This window comes from Eurosta solidaginis, chromosome 3 (assembly GCF_040869045.1).
Source record: "Eurosta solidaginis isolate ZX-2024a chromosome 3, ASM4086904v1, whole genome shotgun sequence".
Classification (NCBI taxonomy): Eukaryota; Metazoa; Arthropoda; class Insecta; order Diptera; family Tephritidae; genus Eurosta; species Eurosta solidaginis.
The window spans coordinates 204,774,858-204,792,490 of NC_090321.1; the positions used below are offsets into that span (position 1 = coordinate 204,774,858).

The window sequence follows — 17,633 nt, forward strand, 5'->3', positions numbered from 1 at the left end:
CATAAATCGTTGCTGCTACAGACAAACATATACATATATTCAGTGTTTCTTGGAGCGCGTGTAAGTATGTATGACCATTGGCATTTTCTATGAATATTTTCTTGCTACAGAGACACGAGTATTGCGACAGCTATTTAAAGGTTAAAGCCAACATACGCTACTGCTCTTTGTAAAAACGCTAGCATTTTTTTTAAATAAACTTCATATTAAGGTAAGCGATAAATTATATTCTTAATAGAGCTCGGTATGTATGTCCTATTTATGATGTAGCCCTAGACTGATACTCGCTTTGATTTTATATAATTTATGGGAAGATGATGTGGTGTAACGTGATTAGCCGAGACAGAATGATGTGGCCAAGCAATTTGATTTTATATCAAGCGATAGAGCTTGTCGATAACCATGTGATTACCAGACTTGATTTCATGTGATTTTCTGTAGGGTGATGTCGTGTGATATTATGTGCCTGGAGTGATGTGATCATATGATTTAATTTCATATGATATGAAGGAAATGATATCATGTGAGGTGGTTTCGGTATTTGATTTGTATGAACTATACTTATTACGTTTAAATACAATTATAGAAAATGCAATACGAATTGAGTTGTTGTTATTTAAGGTGAGAAATATAGAAGGGAATGAGCAGAAGATCTGCAAAACGATTTGTGGTCAATTCATTGAGTGTATCATATATTAACTTTCAACTCGTGTGCTTTTAAGTTGAGAAAACTGTCTACATTGTCCTGCAGCTCTATTGATCATTCCCTTCTAAAAGATGATAATAAAAGATATGTATAATTCCTACAAATTAAGTTATCAAAAATCGCATCACACTATCTCATGCCTTCGAATCCTATGAAATTGAATTATGTGATAACATCACTCGAAATTACGCAATCACATCGTCCTATCTCCGGACTATTACAAGTCACTATTCACATCATCTTCCCATTATATTTTCTCTTAGATAACAAAAAATAACATAAGGTCACATCGATTTGTTTTTTCTCAGTTGCATTGTGTGTTACGCATTATTCCTCCTATTCACACAGCAATGCATCAAACTATATCATCACCTTCATATTATATGAAATTAAATCATGTGTTCACGTCAATACGACACTACCTTCCTGAATTCACATGAAATCAAATCCTTTAATAACATCAGTAATGATCTAGTCATCATATCACCTCAAATTGTATTGAAGCCTGATATACCTTACTTCTACAAATCAGGGAACATCACATCTCACTACATCATCGCCTTTGAATCATATAAAACTAATTCATGCGATCACATCACTCAAAGCACACAGTATCATACGACATGACCTTCCCGAAAATCACACGAGCAGCAGTCATAGCACATATATCACATGATATGGAATTGCATCGCGTAATTATATCAACCTAACAATCACGTGTTACCACCTCGCATGTTCTTCCCTACAAATAATATTAAATCAAGGGAAGTAATTATATCAGCTTAAGTCCAGTCATATTATATACCACCATTCACCTCATCACTGCATGTCACATCATCTCTGATGTATTCTTTTATTCGTATCATGCAAAGCAATGAAAACCCCACCAGTGTCGATTAACTTATTTATATAAAGCGAGGAAGACGATGGACCCTATATCTCAATATATTCCGATAAAATATGTTGGAGAAAACAGGTGGAGGAAGACCTGATATTACACAGCAATGCCAACTGGCGTCAGCTGTAGCTAAAATATTGCGGTGATAAACTATCTTTCTTCCAGCTGTTAAAGGAAAGAAAAAAACAAGTTCATATTATAATATGGAAAAGTATGAAAGTCTTCCCATCCCCTGTTTGAGAAAAATGTGAAAAGCTCCTTGGACTATGGGATGTCGCATAAGAAACCTTAAAGACGCGCTGTCAAAAGCTGGCCAGGATTTGATCAGTTTCGCGAACTTATTATGAACATATGCCGCAAATTTATGTAACCAATAACTTACTTACTTACTTACTTAATTGGCGCTTAACCGTCTAAACGGTTATGGCCGTCCAACAAGGCGCGCCAGTCGCTCCTTCGCTCCGCCAACCGGCGCCAATTGGTCACACCAAGGGAGTTTAAATCGTTTTCCACCTGGTCCTTCCAACGAAGTGGGGGCCGCCCTCTACCTCTGCTTCCATAGGCGGGTTCCGATAGAAACACTTTCTTGGCCGGAGCATCATCTTTCATTCGCATAACATGGCCTAGCCAGCGCAGCCGCTGCGTTTTAATTCGCTGGACTATGTTGATGTCTGCGTATAGCTCGTACAGCTCATCATTAAATCTTCTTCGGTACTCGCCATCGCCAAAGCGTATAGGTCCATAAATCTTTCGAAGAACTTTTCTCTCGAACACTCCCAAAGCCGCTTCATCTGCTGTTGTCATGGTCCATGCTTCTGCCCCATATAACAGGACGGGTACGATAAGTGACTTGTAGAGTATGATTTTCGTTCGCCGAGAGAGGACTTTACTTTTCAATTGCCTACCTAGTCCAAAGTAGCATTTATTGGCAAGATTGATTCTTCGCTGGATTTCAATGCAGATGTTCTTGCTAGTGTTGATGCTGGTTCCCAAATAAACGAAGTCTTTTACTATTTCGAAATTATGGCTGCCAACAGTAGCGTGGTTGCCAAGGCGCATATGCGCTGACTCTTTGCTCGATGACAGCAGGTACTTCGTTTTGTCCTCATTCACCATCAAACCCATCTTTACCGCTTCTTTTTCCAGCTTGGAGTAAGCAGAACTAACAGCGCGGGTGTTTAGGCCGATGATATCAATGTCATCAGCATATGCCAGTAATTGCACGCTTTTATAGTATATTGTTCCAGTGCGGTTAAGTTCTGCAGCTAGTATAATTTTCTCCAGCATCAAATTAAAGAAATCGCACGATAGGGGGTCACCCTGTCTGAAACCTCGTTTAGTTTCGAACGGCTCGGAGAGGTCCTTCCCAATTCTGACTGAGCTGATGGTGTTGCTCAACGTCATTTTGCACAGCCGTATAAGTTTTGCGGGGAAACCAAATTCAGACATAGCGGCATATAGGCAGCTCCTTTTCGTGCTGTCGAAGGCGGCTTTAAAGTCGACGAAGAGGTGATGTGTGTCGATTCTCTTTTCACGGGTTTTTTCCAAGATTTGGCGCATTGTGAAAATCTGGTCGATGGTAGATTTACCAGGTCTGAAGCCGCACTGATAAGGTCCAATCAGACGGTTCACGGTGGGCTTCAATCTTTCGCACAATACACTTGAAAGGACCTTATATGCGATATTAAGAAGGCTGATTCCACGATGTAACCAATAAGCTGTCAAGAAATATCTACATTTACGTTTCTTGTCGTGAGTTAACTCACGATCCCTTATATAAATTTGTATAGGTTTTCCAATAAAGGCTTTACCAAAAACTAGATAACAAACATATGATATCGTATCTACACATCTTAGAGCATGTGAGCATGACGTCCCGTCACATTCAATATACCAACCAAATATGGTGACTCGCTCAACACCATTCGGCCACCTTTAAAGCAAGTAAATATGCCCAACTAACGGCAAACAACAAAGTGAAAAATGGGGTCGATCATAAACACAAATAAAATGAAAATGGAAAATATTTGATTTCAAACGGCATTTAATGTTTGAATAAAATGCAAACACAGTTACTTAATTTAACCAGAGACAATAGAAAGATAGAAAGGAAAGCGATACAATAAAATTCAAACAAGCTGAAGCGAATGTCATGATAACGTTGCTATTGCATACGTCTCAACTGACTGTCTTACTGACTTGGTGCCATAAAAAGACAACGACGTCTTTGTTGTAAAAAGAAAAAAAAAAACTTATTTACATACAAAGATGCGTTTGCGATATGTAAGTGGGGTAAATGTATAAAATGGAGATTGTTTCTTATATAAGAATGAGATTCTGTGTAGAATGAGACGCACCTGCTGCAGTGCAGGTAAAAAAGGTGACTACAAAACATTGTTCTTGGGTTACCATTAAAGAAAGCAATGGGTTTTGTATATAATCAAACGTTTTCCATATTCTTTGTAAACATTGAGAGAAGAAAAGAACATCAATTTCTATAAAAAAAAAATAGTAAAAAATAAAACATGCGGTTACGACTGTCTCACACAAAAGCACTCGATAGATGATATTGGACTGCATTAACTAACAACAATTTATGCAACATACCGTAATCAGCTTACAACACAATTTATTGATGGCCATACAATTTCTTCAGCAATGTTGCATGTGCCATATAGAGATCAGTATCTCTTGTCTTTAACCGGAAAAATATGCAGTGGTAGCAATGAAACTTGAAGAGCTACTATCTAGTATGTAAAAGGTGCTTCGGGGATTCTATTGGCCAAAGAGATACTTATTGGTAAAGAGATAACACGTAAAAATAGATGTGCCAGATTCTAAAAAAGAACCGGGGTTTAGACCACAAATGGTTCTGAAAACGTTTTTTGTTCCAAAAAAGTAACGGATATAAAAACGAAACTGCTCTTGAGAAAATATTACAAGTTTTGAAACTATACCCTTTGGTAAAGGAATATTAATTTAGAAAAGTACCCGCTTTCTAAAGGAAATTCGCCTGATCTTAACCCTCCGATTAGCGGTGAATAAATTCAACATATCTTAGTGTTTTCGTCTGGCCAGACGAAATTTGACACTTTGAACTTTATCCACAAATATTTAAATTTTGAAGAAAACTCGTCGCATACTGTGATAAGCCAGAAATAAGTTTGAACTATTATTGATAAATTTTGAAAAGAATGTGAACTATAAGGTCTTATAGGCTTAAATATATGTTCGTCTAGCCAGACGACAACGCTAAAATGTGACATAATGAACTTTGGTACAAAAAAGAGAAAAAATATCGATTTCCGAATTATCATAAAGACCGCCTCTAAACTTAAAAAGTCACTAAAGCTTTTCATGATCGGGTGGGTATCAGTAAAGTTATTCACGAAAATAAAGCCTTCTGGCCAGACGCCACAATCTATCGGAGAGTGAAAAGGAAACATGTCCTGAAATACTTATCAGTTTTAAAACAGTACCCGGTTTCAAAAAGGTACACGGTTCGAAAAAGGCGGTACTAAAATCCCGGCCATGAAAAAAAAAACAGTTTGGTTCCCAAAAATTACTCGGTTCCGTTGAATTTCGGTGTAAAAAAGTAGCCAATTCTAAAAAATCATCTAGAATAATGACGAGTTCTAAAAAAGTACCAGGTTCTGTAAAAAAGATCTGGAATCTGAAAACGAAACTGCTCCTGAAATAGTGACCCGCTTCGAAAAATTAGAAGAAAAGGAGAAGTCGAATGGAAAGGGTCCCACCCCTAAAGCAGAGTAGTCCGCAATGACCCTCTGAGGTCCCTCTCTTTTTGAAACGGAATGTGGTAGTAGTGCGAGGGCCTAACTAATGCATGGTCAACGAATCGAGAGTCGGATCAACTGACATCGAAATACTTTTGATACTTTTTTTAAATAGGGTCACCCCGGCATTGGTTTGGCAAGCCCTTAGGGTGCATTTCTGCCAAGAATACTATATCTGATACCGGTCATAGTTGGCATAAAATATAAAGGTCTTATAATTTGTACGAAACAAAAAAAGTAGCATACCGCAAATTAAGATAGAAGCTGGGGCTTAGTCAGCTCCGAGGTATACAATGGCAAAATGTGCCTACATATTACTAAAAGATGATTGATTTTAAACGATTTTCTAGAACCAGTCGTATAGTGATCGACGTGTTATAATTTTTTTATCGCATGCTATTGATAGTAAAAGTGGCCGACGGCTTATTAATTCCTTGTTGACTTGTAATCGCCGTGTTAACGGATTTTTATTGACAACAATTGATATATGCTTTTTATCGATTACGATAATTTACCGATCACATGTCGATAACAGTTGTTATCGATAACAAACCAAAGAAACTAGATGGACATGCCAAAAATAAATCGATAAGCTTTCGATAGAACAATATCACTTTTCGATACCACATCGATAACATACCAACAACTCGTCTATATTAAAATTACCAGAGCATTTCTAGGTATGGCTCCATATATAATTACTCAATAGTCCCAAAACAATCCGAGAGCATTAGGCAAGAAGACCAATGAATACAGGGTTGGGAAAATGCAAATGATAGCATGCCTGGGTATGTCAGGCGCAGTGAGCAGCGTACCTCAGGAAGGGTTAAACTTAATTTTAAGTTGGTGCCTCTACAAGTGCTCCTGCAGAGATTGGTCGCGAAACGACTAAGGGAACCCAATATGTGGAAGTCTACTAGATACGAGCCTGCGATATTATTAGGTGTCATTGCAAAGGAACGAGTAAACGGAGTCAAAACTGACTCAACGTCCGACATCGACCACATCACGGCGCCTGCTGACTTCCAAGTGTGGAACCTAAGATATCCTTCAAAAGAGGAATGGGGAGAAGGCCTAGATAGTGGTACGCGCTTTACAAGCTACACATACGGCTCAAAAATGGAAAAGGGAACTTGAACTTGAATGTACCCGAAGCATTTGCATATAAATCAATCGTACAGACTCCCTGACTCATGCAGTGTCTTCCAGGCAGAGAACTATGCCATAGAGAGAGCAGTCAGACTGCTCTAGAATAGTACGGTCCCAGACGTCAATGTAACGATCTTTGTCGACAGCCAAGCCACCTTAAAGGCAGGAGATTTCAACGTGATAGAGCGGCATCCATAAGGCAACTAAATGCGCCCTTCGCTGGGTGTCAGGGCACAGCGATATTGAAGGGAATTCACTTTCAGACGAGATGGTCGAGAAAGCTTAATGAGTAAGGCAGACAGCTCCGAACGAATACTATATAAAGGCAAAGAGCTTGCTGTGGACCAACCGGGATGATTGCTAGGTGTCAAGGTCGTTATATTAGGAAATCAATTGAGATTATTTGCGGTATTGCGTCAATGCTCCAACGGTGGTGAATTCCAACAAGATTCCTCTAGAGAAGCTGTCAGGATGAGGAGGAAGAGAAGTCAATTCATCAATTTCTCTGTCGATGTCGTGTACTGCAAACAAGGCGACTTAGATTTCTAGGCGCATGGTTTTTCGACAGTCTGGCAGAGGTTGGGAAAGTCGGTCTTTCACTCCTAATTTGGTTAATCGGGAAAGCAAAGGGTTTGTTGAGGACCACTAGAAGGCGCTCGCTGTGAGCACTCACAATTCCGCTGATATCCAAACTGACCTCGAAAAGGTCCAAAATTTTTACAGAATTGTTTGAAAGTCATTTAAAAAAGAACCAAAACTAATTTCAAACATTACCAAATTTTTCCGATAAAAGTCAGGTGAAACGAGCTGACAAGATTTTTTGTCAGCTGATGCGAAATAAAACCGATGCGACAATTATGATGTGCCAAAGTAGACCGATAACTTTATTTTTGACTTTCAGAATTCATGTTCAAGTTCATACCTTTCGCATATGAGAATATATATGTATGCTTAGTACATAATTGGTAAATTTATTGCTTTACAAACTAATGACCGCTACCGTTATCGGTTGGCCTAATGCGACAAACTAAATTTATTTATTAATACCTTCAGCTGCTATAAGTATGCCCAACAAATTGTATAATACATACATATGTTTATATGTGCATACAGCAATACATATAATGAAACAATAGAAATCTAACGTATGTACAGGCATATTTAACCTTTCCATGGACATCAATGCTTAACCCTTAACAGCCAAGAAAGTATTATAAAAAGACCCCCAACGAATTCCAAATAATGCACATAAAAATGCCGAGCTCATTTTTATAAAATAGTCTTGAAATACTTTCAAAATCGTGAAGAAATATTTTATAAATAGTCACGAAAATAAGCTTCAAGTTTTTTTTATGATTGTATTATTACAAGAAAAAATGTTTATACATTACAAATTCTATACATCTTAACGAGACACCCTTTAAGTATATTAATTATACGTCATGCTCACCTCTTTCCTCTGACGTAGCTAAAATTGTATCGACGAGAAATTGGCTATTTGTAAGAGTTAAACGAGCTTATGTCCGTGAATTATAATGACGTTTCGACGACCAGAATTTCCGGATCTTTTTTGCAACAACAACAACAGTGCGAACAAGAATGGCTGCTATGTAATAAGCAGTGATTATGTTTTGTTGCAGTAAATTCTTACTTTTTTGATCTATTTATTTTTATTTTTACTTCGAAGAACGTCAACTTTGTTGCATTTGTTGTTGTTGAAGTAATTGATGTGTGTACGTTGTGCGTTGATCTTAGTATTTTATTTTATGCAATTATTTATTATTTTTTCTACTTTTTTATTTATATTGTGTTTTATTTTTTGTTGCTTTTACTGCCACTTGTAGCATCCGCAGGAACAGCAACAATGTACAACAACAATCAAGCAGATGGAATTTATTGGCAACAATGACGATAAGGAAAATCTGGTTGCTGTTGCTGTTGTTGGTAATATCGTTGCGATTACTCACAGCAATTAACGTAGACGAAGTAGACGGGTAGTGGTGGTGGCGGTGGTAGTTGTAGTTGACGTTGTGAGTTGTGTCTTTTGGGTCTTGGTTGACAATTACAGCACCGCAAGAATGTGGCTGGGCGTATACGCTTGCGTTCGTTCCTTCTCCACACCAGCTAGTTTGTTTTCGATGTTGTTTTTCGTGTGTGCCACGTAGTTTACTGAGCTCGCGTGCACCTGTGCGTCTGTTTCAGTGCCAATGCGTGGTTTTCTTTTGTATCAAATCACGATGACGCTGGCGGTATTGTTTGGCGCGATTTATTTAAAAAAAAAATTAAGATTTATATTCTTAATAATATATTTTTATATTTATTGCCACTACTTTGGATAAAATATATTGACATTAACTCGATACGCGACTGGAAATTACAACAAAACCAAATTTTTACTAAGCTGAGATTATGGGATTTTTTAAATATTTTTTATACACGGAATTTGAAATTTAATTTATTTTTCACGCTGACATGATTAAACTCCCGTATTAAGTAACACTTATATATTTTTATTATTTTCACAAACAATTTTTTTTATTTTCCCGTTTGAGAAACCCGTTATTTATTAGTTTAATTGAACATTTTTATATACTATATTTACAATTTTATTTTATTTTTTACTCTGTCACCGTTTAACTGTCGCCTTTTTTACACGTATACCTTAAACTCAGATTATCCGATTTTTTTTTAATATTTTTATAGCTAGATTTTATAACTTTCTTTATTCTTTCACAATTTTATATTCGATTGTCGCGTTTATTTGGCTACATTTAAATTTTTATATTTTAACAAAAAAAAAAAATTTTTAAGTTTCGCCAATTGAGACACCCGTTATTTATTAGTTTTATTGAACATTTTTGTATATTAAATTTAAAATTTTATTTTTTTTTTTCACTCTGTTGTCAAACAGTTGTCGTGTGAGGTTATACTTTTACTTTAAAAACTTTTAGTTTGAACACTTTTCTCCGTTCTTTTAAACTCAATTATCGGTTTTTTTTTAAACGTACTTTAAAACTTAAATTTATAACTTTGTTCATTCTTCCATTGTTAAATATACAATTGCGCGTTTATTTGGTTACATATAAATTTTTTTGTCTTTTCAAATTTAAAATTTTTTTAGTTTCGCCGATTGCGACAGTTGTTTTATATAACTTATGTAAACTAATTTTATATATTAAATTAAAAATAAAATTTTTACGCCTTTCCATAATTCAATTTCCGCATTTGATTTCAATTTTATACACCCTTTATTTATTAGTAACAACTTGTTTTGACTATAATTTGGTACTATTATTTTTAAAATTTTTGCATTTTTGTATATGTTTTTATTCTTATTAATATTTGACGGCGGCCACCGTGGTGTGATGGTAGCGTGCTCCGCCTATCACACCGTATGCCCTGGGTTCAACTCCCGGGCAAAGCAACATCAAAATTTTATAAATAAGGTTTTTCAATTAGAAGAAAATTTTTCTAAGCGGGGTCGCCCCTCGGCAGTGATTGGCAAGCGCTCCGGGTGTATTTCTGCCATGAAAAGCTCTCAGTGAAAACTCATCTGCCTTGCAGATGCCGTTCGGAGTCGGCATAAAACATGTAGGTCCCGTCCGGCCAATTTGTAGGTAAAATCAGGAGGAGCACGACGCAAATTGGAAGAGAAGCTCGGCCTTAGATCTCTTCGGAGGTTATCGCGCCTTACATTTATTTTTATTTATTTATTTGAGAATGTTTAAGCAACCAAAGCTAGCGGGAAGGCCCGTCTCTTGACAAATAATTCCGGGGAAGTGGAATTTGAAAAAATTATTATAATCGTTATTTTTATTGTAAGATCTCAATTCACTGCCTCCTTTGTTTAGATCTTTTAAGCTTGACTTTTCAGGCCATTACTTGTATGTGGAGGCTTTTAATGTATTTAAGAACATCCTCATGCTTGTAACTCCATATCACGAAGGAATTAGGAGTCACGCCACTTAGATGGGAGACTATCTGGATTGACCAGAGCAATGCATTCTCAGATAATGTGAAACGACTGTTCTCCAAGCCCACAAAAGCGACATATTTGCGTATCAGATAGATTAAACTTACTTGGTAATATCGTAGACTATACAGTGTCCCGCATTGAGCGTTCGTAAGAGTTCATGACCTTCATGTATCTTATCACCGGGAAAACATCTCAACAAAATCTTGTTTTTGGCTTTCAAATCATTAGGTGCATTCATTCACTTGCATAGAAGTAATTGTGTTAGGCTGCAAGGCACGTCAGGCTACCTGGCTCTATGATATAACGAGAATACTCCTCGAGAGAAAGCTTCTTCGTAGACATTCGTGATTTGCAAACTTCAATTGCATAGATTTCTGCTTGAAAAATAGTAGAGTAGGATCCCAATGATATCGATTTCTTGATGTTTAGCCCATTGATGCCAGCTCCCGTTTTACCCGCACAAAATTTTGATCCATTCGTGAACCAGATCTCTGAGTTAAGGTCAGTATATGGAATTCCTGTTTCCCGAAGAGTTCTGCCCACAATGGACACCGAAAAATTGTGTGAGATTTTGAGCGTAGAGTTCAGCGCGTCACCTATATAGATGCAATACACAATTTCCCTTGCATTTTCGTATTACTCGCCCTGTCATATTTACGCTCTTTAGCTCAGGGATATTTTGAAGTCTAAGTGCAGCAAGTATTTCCTCATTTTCGATTAGTATAGGGAAGGGAGGTAATCCCACTAAGTAAGGCATTAAGTGCATCAGCAGTGGACGCTTTCATCGCACTCATTATGCCAAAACAACCAAGTCGTTGCAAATTGCTTAATTTTTATTATTTTTCTATCAGCTGTCTTCGGCTACCAAATTAAGGAAGCTTCATCTTGGCTTCATAACAGTATTAAGTATCCACTATACCTTTTTAGGGGCTGTTTGCCATAGAGTCGATGACAGGTTGCTTTGTTGAAGGTAGTATCTAGATGAATATTCCACTTAAGGGAACTGTCTAGTGCAAATAAATAAATGCAAGGCGATATAGCCTCTGAAGAGATTTTAGGCCGAGCTTCTCTCAAAAATTGGCGGTGTGAGACCTACATTTCGCACGCCGACGCCGAACTGCGCATTTGCAAGACAAATGAGCTTTCACTGAAAAGCTTTTCATGGCAGTAGTATACGTGGATTGTTTGCCAAATCACTACCGAGGCGACCTTGCTTGGAAAAACTTCGTTCTAATTGAAAAACTTGATGTTTCTTTGCCCGTGGTTTGATGTTGCTCTGCCCGTGGCTTCAACCCGGGTCTTCGGTGTGGTGGGCGGAGCACGTTACTTCAGTGTAACCCTTAGGTATTTTGCTTCCATTGAAAATTAGATTTTGGTCACACCTAGTGAGGGTTGGTAATCTACCTCTTATTCTTCCTTTTCATCTGCCCTCCCATCTGTTGTCCTCACATCTTTCTGTACCTTTTCTTATTCTTATTTCTCTATATCCTCGTGTGATAGCTTTCTTCTTACTCATTTGATAACATTCCAATTTATCTTCCTCTCCCGATCTCTTCATTTGCATTCTTTCTCTCATTCCTACTCTTCTCCCTCTTCCCGCTCCATCCCCTTGCCCTTCTACCTCTGCCGCTCCCTATTCCTGTCCCTATTACTAGCAATTCTTTATCCCACTTCCTTCTAGAGCTTACGATTTCTCGAACTTGTTCGAGAAGAGATTTCTCGCGAGTCTCGCCTTTTCGCGAGATTCTCGCATCTCGGATTACTCGTAAGGCTCGCGAGCTTCTCGACATTCAATTTGTTCGATTCATTGGCTTTTTTATATATGTAGGGCTTGCGATTTCTTTTGGAGCACAAGCGAAACTTTCCACAAAACCACAACTAAAAACAGAGGAATGTATAGAAAACTCCGATGCAGGGAGTGAATTGAAAGTGGAGAAGCTCGGGAGTATTACGAGTATTTCGAGATTCGAGAATCTCGCAAGAAGCCGTATTCTCGATGTCGCGTTAAAATAATAAAATATTGTGTCCCGCATTGAGCGTTCGTAAGAGTTCATGACCTTCATGTATTATATGTATAATAAATATGTTTTGAGTTAAATGTCATTGGAAAGCAATATAATAAAAAAAAATCACAAGTAAAAAAACCAAGTGTATAAATATTGTCCATACAGCAATTAAGTTTATGTCGAGAAGCTCGCGAGATTTACGAGTACTTGGAGACACGAGAATCTCGCGAGAAGTCGAGTTCTCGATTTCTCGGGTCTCGAAAATCTCGCTTCTGTTCGAGAAGAAATCGTAAGCTCTACTTCCTTATTCACATTTAGAGAATCTCATTCTTTTGACTCAAGCCAGATTACTCTTTTTTAAATTTCGCACACAATATTCAAAAGTTTGCATTACTTAGCGCTCGTCTTCACATTTAGCTTTTTTTATAGGTCAAAAGTTGACTTTATTCCATAACTACGTTTCATTCTCGCACTTCTTTTTTCAACAATTAAATTTTAGTTTTGTTTGTTTATTTTTCGTAGATAAGCTTGTTTTCTTCGGCTGCTTAAACGTGCTGTCTGCCTTGCCCTTTCAAGTGAACGCGCTGCGCATGCGCATCCTCCGTATAAATGTGATCTCAAATATTTTCATTTTTTTCGCAAAGTGCGTAAAGTTTCATTGAAAACCGGCTTGGGCATGATAAAAATACCAAACATTTAACAACAACAGGTACCATATGAATACAAAAAAAAAACATCTTGAAGAAGACCTTAAAGCTATGTGTTTCGAATTTCTCTACTCCTCAACTCCAACTCCCCATAAAAATACAGTTTCACCATATTTTTTTATAAAAATGTATTTTATTTGTTTACAGTCTACAGCCGCAGACATATACTAATTCGTATGCAGTCACAATTTGCTGTCATGTTGCACCAATCAAGAGTCTGCGTAGGGAATGTCAACTATTTGCATATTATTTATTAAAAAAAAAAAAAAAAAAATCATGCCTGGAATGTGAAAATGTGTGCCAGTATTTACAAGTCGTATGTTTGCTGTTATTGTTGTAGTTTAAACATATCGCACTTGTGAAACTTATTTATATTGACTTTAGCGTTATTAGACGTGTAGCCGCAGCTTGGGGTTTGCGTGATGAGGCGGCTAATTAAACGTCAGCGGTATGAGAAGCACAACGTTCAAATAAGTTAATTGAAGTGAAATGCGATATTTGTACAGTAAATTAAAGCTGTGACAAAGCTGGGCCGGGTGAAAAATATGAAACTATTAACAAGGAACGATTGGCAGCGGTGAAGGTTTCGCGGAGAAAGTACAGCACGAAAGTCAGCCAAACGCATTGGTTGGTGCTATAGAAATCCCACCTTGACCGAAACGTCCGTTCGCAAAACAAGTCCTGAAAATCGTAACCTTTCGGGCTTTTATTTGCTTCATAGCTGCGTAAAGTTTGTGCAGTTCATTATTCATTCCCAGACGATCAACTCAGCTGCTTTTGACAGGGCTGCCCGCGAGTGTGAATGGACCCAATTGATAAGAAATTTATTAGCATGTGCTAGACACGTACAAATATTTCGAACTAAATTAAGAAATCTTTTGAAAAAATTGATAAAAACTGAAACAAAAAAGCTAGTTCCCATATACGTTTGTGAATCGAAGTAAAGAAAACCGGTCATCATGCGTTTGTTTTAGTTGGATTAGCTGCTTTAACACATGCTGAAGATTTTGGGTGGTACCCACACTATAGACTGGTGAGTTTAACTCAACTATGTGACAGAGCTTTGTAAGATAAGACTTCGGTACGTTCGGATACGATTTTAATTAGCCACTTTGAACATTCACCAATTTGAGTCAGATACCGAACGAATCACATACACAACTGTAATGGAGGATGACCGACAGATAACCAACAGTACAAAAGTGCCGGAAAAGACGGTTGAACAAATAATGGGATGTCTGCGTCGGGCTTGCAATATCTCTATGCTACAGGGAGGAACGTGGAGGAGAAAGAAGCAATTATACATAACACAGGACACAGCAACTTGCGTGAGTGGCAGGCCGAGGCTCTGAAAAGTCGTAAGCGTAGAAAAGAACGATGGCGAGTACCGAAGAAGATTAAACGATGAGCTGTACGAGTTCTATGCAGACATCAACATAGTCCAGCGAATTAAAACGCAGCGGCTGCGCTGGCTAGGCGGCCATGTTATGCGAATGAAAGATGACGCTCCGGCCAAGAAAATGTTTCTAACGGAGGCCGCCTATGGAAGCAAGGGTAGAGGGCGGCCCCCACTCCGCTGGAAGGACCAGGTGGAAAACGATATAAACCCCTTGGTGTGACCAATTGGGGCCGGTTGGCAGAGAGAAGAAATTACTGGCGCGCCTTGTTGGACGGCCATAACCGTTTAAACGGTTAAGTGCCAATTAAGTAAGTAAGTAGAAAATAGCGAAGAAAGTGTCGGAGCTGCCATCAAGCAAAGCAAACTTATATGCCGTAAAGCACTTTCCGAGGAAGTGGACCGAGACCCTGGGGAATATTAATATAATAGTAACGAAAACATGAAGCCCACCGAATATGATCATGATGGACGAGGACAACGTGGGATACATTGTGAACGTTCTCTCTTCCATCTAACCTATTAGAGAGAATGGGCCCGTCACTAAAAACGCAACATGGAAATATTTCACGCAAAACGGCCCTGCGCAACATGAAACCTAGAAAATCTCCAGGACCTAACGAAATACCTTCAGGACCAGTTCGGTTAGCGGAAAATATCTACCTTAAACTTGTGTTGCTCATGTCCATGTCTCGAAGCAAGAATTTTCCCCACCAGATAGGAAACAGCACGACCGCAGAAAACTGATAGAGAGCCTCCTGAAGCAGCACCTTACGAGAACAATTGAGGACGGGAAGGACTGTCTCATCGACAACATTACTTCCGGAGAGGCCACTCTATAATATACGCCATTACATACTTAATAAACGCAGTCAAGAAAGCTGGCACAAAATCCCACCGACGTCGAGAACGCTTATAACTCAGCCAGGTGGGGCATGGAATTGCTTGAGAGAACTCTGATTTAGGGTACCTAAATACCTGAAAGAAATACTGTGGGACTACCTGCGAGACCGGTATCTTGGATCTCAGAAACATTACTTATGATAGTCTTCTTCGAATTGTCGTGCTTCCTTCGTAGAAGTCGTGACAGCTCTCATAATTGCCCGAAGATGCGAGCTGGAACGGTTTTGAACTAAACTAGGTCCTGCACTAATCACGGTCTTCACCTGGCAACAGAAAAATCGTAGGTAGTAATTCTTACGAAGAGCCGGATGCTCATTATCATTAACATGACGGTGGGGATCTGCAAACAAAAACACACAGTTCAAAGAAATAACTGGGGGTGAGGCTAGATAGTAGCTGACCTTCTCGGAGCACACACGAGAAGTCTGAAAAGGGGCTACGCACACAAAAGGGAATCTAAGTTGATTAATGGCAACCACAGATGGTCCAAAGCCATGTACAAGGAAGCTGCTTGTATCAGCTCCACATTTTATACAATGTAAACATCTGGGGGGACGCAATGAAATGCCGGAAGCACCGGACCACCCTTTACTCTGTCCAACACTGGGGAGGGCTGCGCATAGCTTCGGCTTAATGCAGGGTATTGGTATGCTCTGGTCATTGCGGTGACCATACCAATATATCGTCTCGCTGAGGAGAGAAAAGAAATCTCCGACAGCTTATCAGAGTTCAATAGATCCGCTTTTGCCATACAGGCGCTAAAATAATCGATCCGACGCTGACAATAACAGTAGAGCAGCAGCACCGCAATAAAGTGGGTTGAGAACTAAACTCTGCAGTGAACCCATAGCGGAAATGACGAGTCGGTGGGTATGGACTAGAAGGTTTCATGTGGTCATACCAAATCGTTCCCGAGATGGTCGGGCTAGTACTTCAATGGTGCTTGTTACCGGAACGTACCGACAAATTATCATCAGCGTTTTCGGGGAGTGTCCTTATCGCTACAACAACAACAACAACATGAGATATGGTCAACACACATGTATGTGAGACATATATTTCCCGAGAATATGGTTGCCTAGCCTATTGGTATTAGAATAGCCATAGACCTTACGTAGCGCGCAACCGTATCCGCAGTAATAGTAAATGGGGTTCAAGATACGGGGAACTTCGTAGGCCGTGGTAGGTTAGATGCAAGTGGGAGTTCTATACTCGGAAAGTCTCACAGTGAGGCTTTGAAAATCCCGATCAAAGCATAAAGCCGCCCTAATCGGCAGTCAGAATTCAATTACAAATCAATCATTCTTTCACTTAGATCAGTGGTGCACAACGCCTGCAGAGCTTGGAATACAAACGCAACTTATTTTGTAGGAGTATGTGTTAAAATGAAGAATGTTTGAGCATAGAACTCACGCATGATTTGTTTACTGCTTAAAGTACAAGCCTATACTGATTGACTGCCTACTTTACTGAAGCTCTTCAAAACTCTCCACTGCACCACTGATTTATCAGTTGTGTATCTCCCTACAGATTACGTAAGGAAAATGTGGTTAATCCGAAAATAAGTTTAAAATGCAATAAATCAAGTTCAAAGCCGAAATGTTTACGAGCGCATTTCGTTGACTGACCGTTGACCTTTACTGAACTCATTAGCTCGAAAATTAGTTTACTTCACATTTCATTTTTCTTCGCTTGTGGCACGATTTCCATTTAAGTCATTAAACAAGTGCCACTAACAACAACAACTTAGAGTGAAATGTACTATTTCTGAACATTAAGTAGCTGCCACTGTTAAGTGAATAATGGCTATTTGGGCGAGACGATTAAAGTTCAAAGTCAATTGCTGGAGGAACAAAAACGCTTAATTATAGCCCATTTTGAAAGTGGATTATTATTAAATTGGAGTTAAAAAATTCGTTAAATTGTAGAAAGGAAATGAAGTTATATGTTCCTAAGAACTAAAGTGAATAATGGGATGCGTTTCATACAGAGAGACAACCCCCGGTAATTTATTGCCGGTTTACCTGCAAGCAGGTGAGAAAGCAGCAGCGAAAGGTTTTCTGAGGAATTCCAGAAGACGTGTTACTCATTAGAAAAA

The 17,633-nt window shown here is 38.6% G+C and overlaps 1 protein-coding gene across 11 annotated transcripts in view; it reads right to left on the minus strand.

Annotated features, from left to right (window-relative positions):
* jbug (filamin-type immunoglobulin domains fbug) overlaps window positions 1–17,633 on the minus strand; it is a 229,773-nt gene that overhangs the window by 82,282 nt on the left and 129,858 nt on the right. For 5 of the 11 annotated variants that reach the window (XM_067774786.1, XM_067774785.1, XM_067774783.1 and 2 more), the window contains exon 2: window positions 7,998–8,914. The exons of the other annotated variants lie outside the window; for them this stretch is intronic. The gene's annotated coding sequence lies outside the window, so the exon portion shown is untranslated. The remainder of the gene's footprint in view (window positions 1–7,997; window positions 8,915–17,633) is intronic. 11 annotated transcript variants of the gene reach the window in all.